Raw genomic sequence first — 10,258 nt, 5'->3', positions numbered from 1 at the left:
CCCCTATTTTTGGCTGTTTAGAGAGCCATATTTATCTGAAGACCCCTTTGAATAAATAAACTTCATCTTTTTTCCCTGTTAATCTGCCTGTGGTTGGTTAATCTGTGGACCCTGAACGTTAATAGGGAAAGAAAAGGTGTTTTCTCCCTACACTTTCCTTTTGCCAACAGGAGTATGGGTGAATGGCAAAGATTTTCTATCTGGTACTGGGTTTTATCTTCCTGCCTGGCCAAAGTTGCTGAATAGCAAGGGTTTGCCCACTGTCTGTCTCTCTCTCCCATGCATGTTAATTGGCTTAGAAGAGATGGAGGCAACAAGACCCTATAGGAGACTGTACTGCAAACGCACTACTGCAGGGTAGCAGAATACTCCACCCCAAAGTGTGCCACACTGGCATAAGGATTGTTTTGAACTGAAGGTAACTGAGAAGAGACAGATGCAAGAAAAGCTCTTTGCCCTCCCCGTTTGCCTAAAAACAGGACATAGCTTTACAAAGGAGTTCTTCCTCCTCTCTCTGTCAGGAAGAAGAGACTGTGACAACTTTAGGCCCTCATCAGCCTGAAGGTGGCACCAGAGGAGTCGACATAGCAAACGTCACTCACCAGCCTTTATAAATGTCCCATCTATTTGCTTTCCCACAATTTTCTCCACCTGGAGACTCGATGGCCTTTTCTTTTGTCTTGACACTTCTCTAAGAATTTATTGTTCTTTGTTGAAGATGCTAGCTAGTTGAAGTTCTAAGCCGCTTAGAACTTGAGAGTGAGTCTTTCCCTGAGTATTTTCCATATATATGTAAATTCACACATTAATACATTTCTCTGTTTTTCTCTTTTTAATCTGCCTTTTGTTACAGAGGGTCCCAGGCCAGAACTAAGAAGGGTAGAGGGGACCAGGTCTGGTGGCTCATGCCTGTAATCCCAGCACTTTGGGAGGCCAAGGTGGGTGGACCACCTGAGATCAGGAGTTCGAGACCAGCCTGACCAACATGGTGAAACCCCGTTTCTACCAAAAATACAAAAATTAGCTGGGTGTGGTGGTGGGTGCCTGTAATCCCAGCTACTCAGGAGGCTGAGGCAGGAGAATCACTTGAAACCGGGAGGCGGAGGTTGCAGTGAGCCGAGATTGTGCCACTGCACTCCAGCCTGAGCGAAAGAGCAATACTCCATCTCAAAACAACAATAAAAAAGGACAGAGGGAAAATTATTTTTTGTCCCCTACCTTATTTATATAAATCATTGCACTTCCAATTCAGCTACAGACAATGAAGGGCTGCTGTATGCTGGAGAATGGCTGAACAAATGGAATGCTTTCTTGCTTTCAAAGTGATAATGACCAGAAGAGGACATGAGTTATGCTGGTTTACATTTAGTCTGATTTAGCTGCACTTAAGTAGAATACTAAATGTCACCAGGTGGCTGATTATACAGTGATTGGACCAAAAACAAATTAGCCTCTGTATTAGTCTGCTAGGGTTGCCATAACAAAGTGCCATGGACTGGGTGAAACGACAGACATTTAGTTCTCACAGTTCTAGAGGCTGGGAAGTGCAAGATCAAGGTGCCGACAGGTTCATTTCCTGGTAATGGTGGCCTCCATCTCACTGTGTGCTCAGGTAACCTCTTCTTTGTGTGCGTGCAGAGTGTGCTGTGGTCTCTCTTCCTCTTCTTATGAGGACGCTAATCCCGTCATGGGGCCCCACCCTTCATGACCTCATCTAAACCTAATTAGTTCCAAGGGCTCTACCTCCTAATACCATCACTTGGAATGGGTGGGGGCGGGGGGGTGGCGGTGGTGTTGGGGGCTTCAACATATGAGTTTTGGGCGGTCACAAATTTTGAGTCCATAGTAGCTTCTCCATAAATAAAGACTAACCAGCTAAACAGTATTATAATGAATACAATACCAAATGTTCATGTTAAAATGTGTTATTTTTGTTTTTTTTTTTCTGCCCGTCTTTTGTTAGATCTTGCCCGGAGACATCAAACCCTCCTTGTTCCTCGCCTGCCAGAAACTCCATCTGCCCTTGCTGGGACTTATGTGCTGAGTGCTTCTGTCAGGAAAATCAAGTGTAGGAAAAACCCTTTGTGTTTCAACAGAAAACAATGCACCATCTGTAGCACACCATTCCGTGTTATAAGATTCTAGGCCTATACATTGTCCAACCTGTTTTGAAACTCCCTATAAGTTGTAACTGGTGTGTTAATGCTGTACTGTCTGGTAGTGATTTTAACTGACTTCCTCCTCACTGCGGAAAACTCACTTTTGTCCCCATTTGCAGTTCATCTTAACAATGCTTTACTCCATATAAATGTGTGCTGCTTCGAGTTTTCCTTTAAACTGGTTAAAACATCCGCCTACTTTTCTCAGATCATGTAAGTGAAGTAAATTCTTCAACATGTGCTAACTTTTACATCTGTACAACAGCCTGATTTTACCTTTTTCCGAAAAGTTTCTTTTAACACAGGGAAGCCTTTGCAGGGAAGTGGCAGGGCTTGGCTTCCAAAGCAGAATGGACTGAATGTCTGAGCCCTGTGTCTTCCCCAGCTAGCTTTGTGGCCACGCATTCCTCAGCTGCTCAGGCCCCAAGCATTCAGGTCATTCTTGATTCTTCCCTTTCTTGCACTCCCATCTCCAACCATGTATGGGCTAAACAATGTCTCCCTAAATCTGTCTGCATCCAAACCCTGGAACCTGTGAATATCTGTGTTATCTTACAGAGCAGAAGGGACTTTGCAGATGTGGTTAAATTAAGGCATTTGAGACAGGGGATGGATTATCCAGGAGGACCCATTGTAGCCACAGGGAGGCAGAAGCATCACAGTGAGAAAAAAGAGATGTGAGGCTTGAAGCAGGGTTGGAGAGATATGCTTTGAAAATGGAGAAAGTAGGCACACGTGAGGAGTGCAGGTGGCCTCTAGAGGCTAAAAAAGGCTGGGAATTCTCCCCTCAGAGCCCCCCAGAAGGAGCTAGTCCTGCTGACACCTTGATTTTAGCCCCATAAGACTATTTTCAGATTTCCAGCCTCCAGAATGGTAAGGGAATAAATTTATGTTGTTTTAAACGAACAACTTTGCGTAATCTGTTACAATAGCAATGGGAAATTAATATAAAAGCCATAGTAAATTATGTTGGCTTCATCTTCAAAATGTAGCCAGGATCCGACCGCATTTCCCCAGCGCTGCTGTTAGCATTCGGGGCCACGCCAGTTCTGTGCCTTGCCTGGGCTGTGGCAATGGCCTGCATACGAGTCTCATTGTTGACCCGGGCCAAAGCTTTTTCTGCTCCTTGGATGCAATATTTGAGACTCGATGTGCTGCCAAGGAGGCCCTCTGGCTTTCACACCTGACACTTTCTCCAGTGCTTCAGTAGCTCCCAGCAATGGCCATCCAATTCCATTGTCTTTATAATGACCACTTGATAGATCACACACGCCTGGTACATTCCACCCACCAGGGGATCCCTTCCCTCCGAATACCATCCCAGTTTAACGTGCCTGACAGCTTTGACCATTGCACTGCCTCAGTTTGCTGGGGCTATTTGTACTTTACCTGCAGTCAGCAGTAGGACTCTCCTTGCTAGCTAGCTGGCAGATAATCAACTCCAAAATCCTATTGTAAAGAGCCTGCTTCCTTGGACCACTGCTGGTATCAGCTGTTGCAGGTCAGGCTCTCCGGATTCTGACTCTGAGACGCAGATTTGCATGCAGGCAGGTTTTTGGGGCGTGCTCATGAGATGAGCACCTGTAGGAGCGGGAGGGAAGCAGGTGGACTCCTTGGGGAGTGAGGAGGCTGTGGAAATGCCATGCAACCACAGCCAGGGTCAGAGCTGGCAATCCCAGAGGGAGCTCTGGAGCTGGGGCAGTGCTTTGGAAATGTCTGCACAGGGCGCAGGAAGGCCAGTCCTTTATGCTCTACATTAGTGAGTCACTGAATGTGGGTTAATTCTGAGAAAGGAGTGCTACTTTGAACAAGGCAGCGCTCATCAGCTGTAAGCAACCCTTGGAGAGGGACTCACCTGAGAGCTTTTGGCCACCAACATTCAGGGTGAGTTCTGAAAGGGGTGGGACGGGGGGCATGTCTGAGTGCCAAACTGTAGCATCTATCACAGCGAACTTTGATAGAAGTTACATTAGATTTTACCACTGTTCTCCTTAAATTCCTCCAATGGCTTCAAATGAAATCTGTGGGTAACAGACCCTACATACTCTGGCTACTGATTACCTTCAGAAGTATCTTCCCTTTCTTCTCCCGGCTCATGTGCTGCAGCCATGTTAGTCTTCTGTCTTGCCATTTGCTCAAGAAATATTTACTGAATATTGAGTACGGACCAATGTTTTAGATTGGTACTAAAACTGTGTACCATAAGCTAAATTGTGGGACTGTTTTTGTTTGTAAATAAAGTTTTATTAGAACACAGTGACACCTATTTGTTTAAGTCTTTTCTATGGCTGCTTTTGTGCCACAACAGCAGAGTTAAGTAGAGGCCATACAGCCCCAAAGCCTAAGATACTTTCTATTTGATCCTTTACAGAAAAAGTTCACTGACATTTCTTTTAGATCAGTGCTGTCTGATACACACACACACACACACACACACATGTGCGCACACACACATAGACACACACATTGCAGAGCATGATTCGTTTATAAAAAAAAGAGAAATACATTTTAATAATATATTTTATATAACCCAATATGCATCAAATATCATTTTAACATATAGCCAGCATAATACATTATCAGTGAGTTTTTTACATTTTTCTTTTAATACTAAGTCCTTAAAATTCCAGGTGTATTTTACACTTACGGTGTATTTTGATTTGAGACAGTCATTTTTCAGCTTCTCACTACCCACACATGGCTAGTAGCTACAATATTGGATGGTGCAGTTTAGAAGCAACACTGCAGTGAGACCAAATTCCCTTTCGTCATGAAGCCTACCTTCCTATGGGAGAGAGAGACAATAAACAGACAGGTAAAATGGATTTTATGCCTGCTAGTGAAAAGTGGTGCCCATGGCTTCACAGAGAGAAAAAAGGGAAGCTTTATAGTTACACAGACCCTCCTAGACTCTGCCTTGGCTGATCTCATCCCCTCACTTGGCGGATTTTAATCTGCATGGCTTTCCTGTAATCACCATAACCATGAATACAATGGCTTTCTATGAATTCTGTGAGCCCTGCTAGCAAGTTATGTAACCTGAGTGTGGTTTTGCCCCTAAGTTGCATTGGTGTCAGAAGCGGGGTGATCTCTGGCGGGGCTCTTGTTCTCTCTAACCGCACAGTTGGCTTAAACTCTTTGCAGAAGGTGATGTCTGAGAAAAGACCAGAAGAAAATGAGGGGACTGGCCAGGAGGCTGTGGGCCTGGGGCAGACGGAGTAAAGGGGAATGGAAGGAGATGCCTTCTTTACTCACTGCCTTTGATAAAACACTTTACGCGTAGAACAAACGCTCCTGCTTTAAAATTGTAGCATCAGGATTAAGGTTTAGGTTAACATTGAAGTTAGGGCATGGGGCTGGAGGTTAAGGCAAGTTTTTGTGTTTTGTTTGGTCTAGGACAGAGTCGGGGTGCTGCCAGGGTTTAGGCTTTAGTGTTTAATATTCAGTGTTCAGACGTTTATAGTTAAGAGCAGTGCGGTCTCTTGGTCCCCAGCTGTGAAGAGGACGCTGGGCTGTTGATGTGAAGAAGGCGAAGAGAACTTGGCTGGGCTGTTGATGTATCCACAATCAGTCCTTTCAAGCGCTTTGTGGGAATGCCTCCTGAAAAAGATTGCTGCCGTGCTTTATACGATGCAAGCTTTGAAATGAAGGAATCCAGAAGAGTTTTGTTTGTTTGTTTTTGTGGGCACCTGAACTGGCACCTCTGAAAAGTAAAATGATGTACGCAAGCTCTAAGGATGCAATCAAAAATAAATTTCAAGCAAATGGACCGGAAGATCTCAATTGGGTTTGGACTGCTGGAAAGTTAGATGGGTACTTAATTGCAGCTTTTGAAGGGTGCTCTGTGTAGGTCATCATTCAGTGCCGCAAATGGAAAGCCTCCATGTTGAATGTTATCCTCTTGCTATATAAACAAAGCAAACGTATGTTTTTAAAAAGGAAAAACAAGAGCGGTGCTCAGATAGGATGTGCAGCTCATGGAATTCAGTACTGGGAGTCATGTTTAGCTCCTGGTGTGTACATTTGATAACAGGATTCTACTAAACAGCCAAGGATACATACCTTCTTTCAATGAAATAATAGAAGCCAATTGAGCATTGTCTTAGAGTTTGGGGAGAAAACGTGCAACCCTAGAAATTATGCCCATTCTGTGTATTATCAGTGTGTACAAGTCACAGAAAGACGTTTTGGAAAGCATATTGCCCAGGCACTTTTTCTGAAAATGATGATGTGGCTGATAGGATTCAGCCAAATGAAAACTAAATTCATATAAAATAAAATGAAGAGAGTTTCTGTAATAAACAGGCATTTTATGTATAGAGGCATTTTATGTAACTATTGATAACAATGAAACCAGTTATAAATAGTTAAATCTAAATATTTTTGATAATAGGAAAAAGAGGTTTGATGTGAAAAATTAGTAAGGAATTAAGCATACATTTTTCCATCCCTTCAAATCATATGGGAGGAGAAGTTACAGTGTCCAGAATTTTGATGATCTGAGAGGTAAAGAGTAAAGACTTGTTTAAATAAAAACAGTTGTTAGGCCGGGCTCAGTGGCTAGCAGCTCATGCCTGTAATCCCAGCACTTTGGGAGGCTGAGATGGGTGAATCGCTTGAGGTCAGGAGTTTGAGACCAGCCTGGCCAACATGGAGAAACTCTGTCTCTATTAAAAATACAAAAATTAGCCAGGCATGGTGGTGGGTGCCTGTAATCCCAGCTACTTGGGTGGCTGAGGCGTAAGAATCACTTGAACCAGGGAGGTGGAGGTTGCAGTGAGCAGAGATTGCGCCACTGCACTCCAGCCTGGGCGACAGAGTGAGACTCTGTTTCAAAAGAAACAGTTGTGAAATGCACAAGGTAAAGACAGCTGAACGTGAGGAAAAGTGTCCAACTAAGAGTAATTAAAGGTAAACCTACATCCTGAGCTTTCTCTTCATTACTCTTTTGAGATGGATTCACTCTTTCCTGCCCTGTTGGAACACATCATAGGTACAATGAAAGGTATGTTTATTCTTCCATTATACTCTACTGGTGATTGAGCTAGGTCTAGAATTCTGGAACTTCAGATGCTTGCTTTTTATCTTCAAGCCCCTGGGATTGCTGATGGCATTCTGATCCTTTTTTTTTTTTAAATGCAGGTGACAGCTTTTACTGCTGTTATCATTTGTGTGGGTGTGCCTGAAGATTTTAAGATTGCCTCTTCATTTTTGGTGTTCTGAAACTTGACCATGACGTGTCTAATTGTGGGTCTTTTTTTCATTCAGCCTATTCAGTAACTGGGGAGGGGAGCTTTGAGTTCTTCAGTCACCTGTGTGAATTAACCCAGCCCTTTACTTCAGCTATAAATGGGCCACCATGGACCACCAGATATTTCTGCAAAACCAACAGCAAAACTGAGAAGGACTAAGATACACAAATGGGGAAAAAATAAAACTCAGCATTCAGGGAACTGAAAGTTGTAAAGTGCTGACTGGTCTGTCTCTAAATCCATGAGCCCTGAAACCTCAAGTAGCCCAGAGTGCTGCTCAGCAACTGTCCTTCTTTCCCCCATTCCGTCCGCTCCTCTAGGTGACCACTTGACATCTTACCTCTCTCAGACCCCCAGTGCAGTCTCCCCAACCCACCTCAGCTGATGACCTTGCTCCTTACTTTCTTGAGAATTAGAAGTATCAGAAGAGAATTTTCATGAGCGCCCATCGCCAGATCCACCAGTCACCTGACCCGGTACCCACATGCCTTGTCTTCCTTCCTATTCGTGTGCAGTAATTGTCTCTTCTCTTAGCCCAGGCTGCCCCCTTCCCAGAAGCCCAACCTCCTAACCCCCCTCTGCTTCTTGAGGACGTGGCTTTGTCATTCTCTACCTTCTCTCCTAAATCATTATTTCTCCCCTCTCTACTATATTATTCCCATCTGCAAACATGCTGTTATTTTTTTACATCTTAAAAAACTACAAAGAACATCTCCACTGCCCCTCCAGCTACTGCCTTTCATCTCCCAATTCTCTATTTTTTTTTTTTTTTTTTTTGAGACTGAGTCTCACTCTGTCACCCAAGCTGGAGTGTAGTGGTACGATCTTGGCTCACGGCAATCTGCGTCTCCAGGGTTCAAGCGATTTTCCTGCTCAGCCTCTTGAGTAGCTGGGACTACAGGCATGTGCCACCCCGCTTGGCTCATTTTTGTGTTTTTAGTGGAGACGAGGTTTTGCCATGTTGGCCAGGCTGGTCTTGAACTCCTCAAGTGATTTGCCCACCTCGACCTCCCAAAGTGCTGAGATTACAGGCGTGAGCCACCACGCTCACTCCCATTCTCTCTTAATCAAGATTTTTACCCCACCACTCTACCCAAACAAATCTTGTCAAGTTCAACAATGACCTCCTTATAACTAAAGCCAAAGGCTCCAGATTCCACTGAGTGCAGGGAATCATGCCACTACCTTGAAGCACTGTCTTCCTTGGCTTCCAGAACCCCTGCACTCTCCTGGTTTGCCTCTGATCTCACTGGCAGCTTCTCACTATTGGTGGTTCTCCCTCTGCTATCTGCCCTCCTGATATTGGGATCTCCAGGGCTCAGTTCATGACCTCTTCTCTTCTTTATCTACACTTCATGAATTTCTTTTTAAAGTTCATCTGTATATAATGTCTACAGTCCTAACTTCTCTCCTCTAATCTCAAGGCTCATGTATCCCACTGCCTATGTAACATCTCCTTTTGAATAACAAGTGGGCATCTCATGCTTAGAAAGTCCAAAATGGAGCTCTTGACCTACCCCTTCGCTTCCAAAATAGCTTCTTCCACAGTCCCCCTCATTTCTCAGTAAATGCTGATTCAGGTCTCCTAGTTCTCAATCTGAGAACACAGGAATCTTCTCTTTTCCTCACATGACACATCCCATGCATTAGGTATTATATAACGTACCCATTATTCATCCAGAATCCGATATCTCATAATCATCTCCTCTTCTACATTTAGCTGGTCCAAGCTATAATCATTTCACATCAGCAACTTCTGAAATAGTCTCGACTAGAGTAGCCAGCTTCTCTCAGTTTGCCTGGTACTTTCCCAGTTTTTGCACTGAAAGTCCAATCTCAGGAAATCCCTCAGCCCTGGGCAAACCAGGATTATTGATCATCCTACTTCTGACTAGACTGTTTTTTTTTCATTGCTTCCTTACAGTCTATTTTCTCTCTTTCTTCCTTCCTTCCTTTCTCTTTTTTTCTTCCTTTCTTTTTTTAAAGAGAATTCCTAAGTCTCATTGTCTATTTTCAATACAGCTAGGGCGATTCTTTTAAAATGCAAATGTCATTATGTCACTGCTCTGTTCAAAACCCTTCAATGGCCTCGCTACCTAACTTAGAAAAAAAGCTATTGCTTTCAGTGGCCCATGAGACTATAGGATCCATAGGCTTGTAGGAAAAGATGGAGAGTTCAGTTTTGAACAGGCTGATATGGCAGCACTGTGCAATGTTCAATTGGCAATGTCCAGAATTGAATGGAGAATCAAGAATATTGTCTGTTTATAAAACAAAAATAGATTGCTATGGAAAAAGTTGTAAGAAAGAATTCTAGGAAATTAGAAATCTTTGTTAAAGGGAGATTGCTGGCAAGATGGCAGAATGGGAACAGCTCTGGTCTGTGAGATTGATGCAGAAGGTGAGTGATTTCTGCATTTCCAACTGAGGTACCCAGTTCATCTCACTGGCACTGGTTAGATAGCGGATGTAGCCCATGGAGGGCGAGCCGAGGCAGGGTGGGGCATTGGTTCACCCGGGAAGCACAAGGGGTCAGGGAGCTCCCTCTCCTGGCCAAGGGAAGCCATTATGAACTGTACCATGCACTCTGGCCCACATACCGCACTCTGGTGCCTACACCAACAGGGCCCTGGGTTGCAAGCACAAAACTGAATGGCAGTTTGGGCAGACACTGAGCTAGCTAGCTGCAGGAGCTTTGTTTCCATACCCCACTGGCACCTGAAACCTCAGTGAGACAGAACCGTTCACTCCCATAGAAAGGGGGCTGAGGCCAGGGAGCCAAGTGGTCTGGCTTGGCGGGGTCCCACCCCCCACAAAGCACAGCAAGCTAAGATCCAATGGCTTGAA

Source organism: Cebus imitator, unplaced genomic scaffold (genome assembly GCF_001604975.1).
Source record: "Cebus imitator isolate Cc_AM_T3 unplaced genomic scaffold, Cebus_imitator-1.0 Scaffold391, whole genome shotgun sequence".
Taxonomy (NCBI): domain Eukaryota; kingdom Metazoa; phylum Chordata; class Mammalia; order Primates; family Cebidae; genus Cebus; species Cebus imitator.
Note: the sequence above shows the minus strand (reverse complement) of the source record.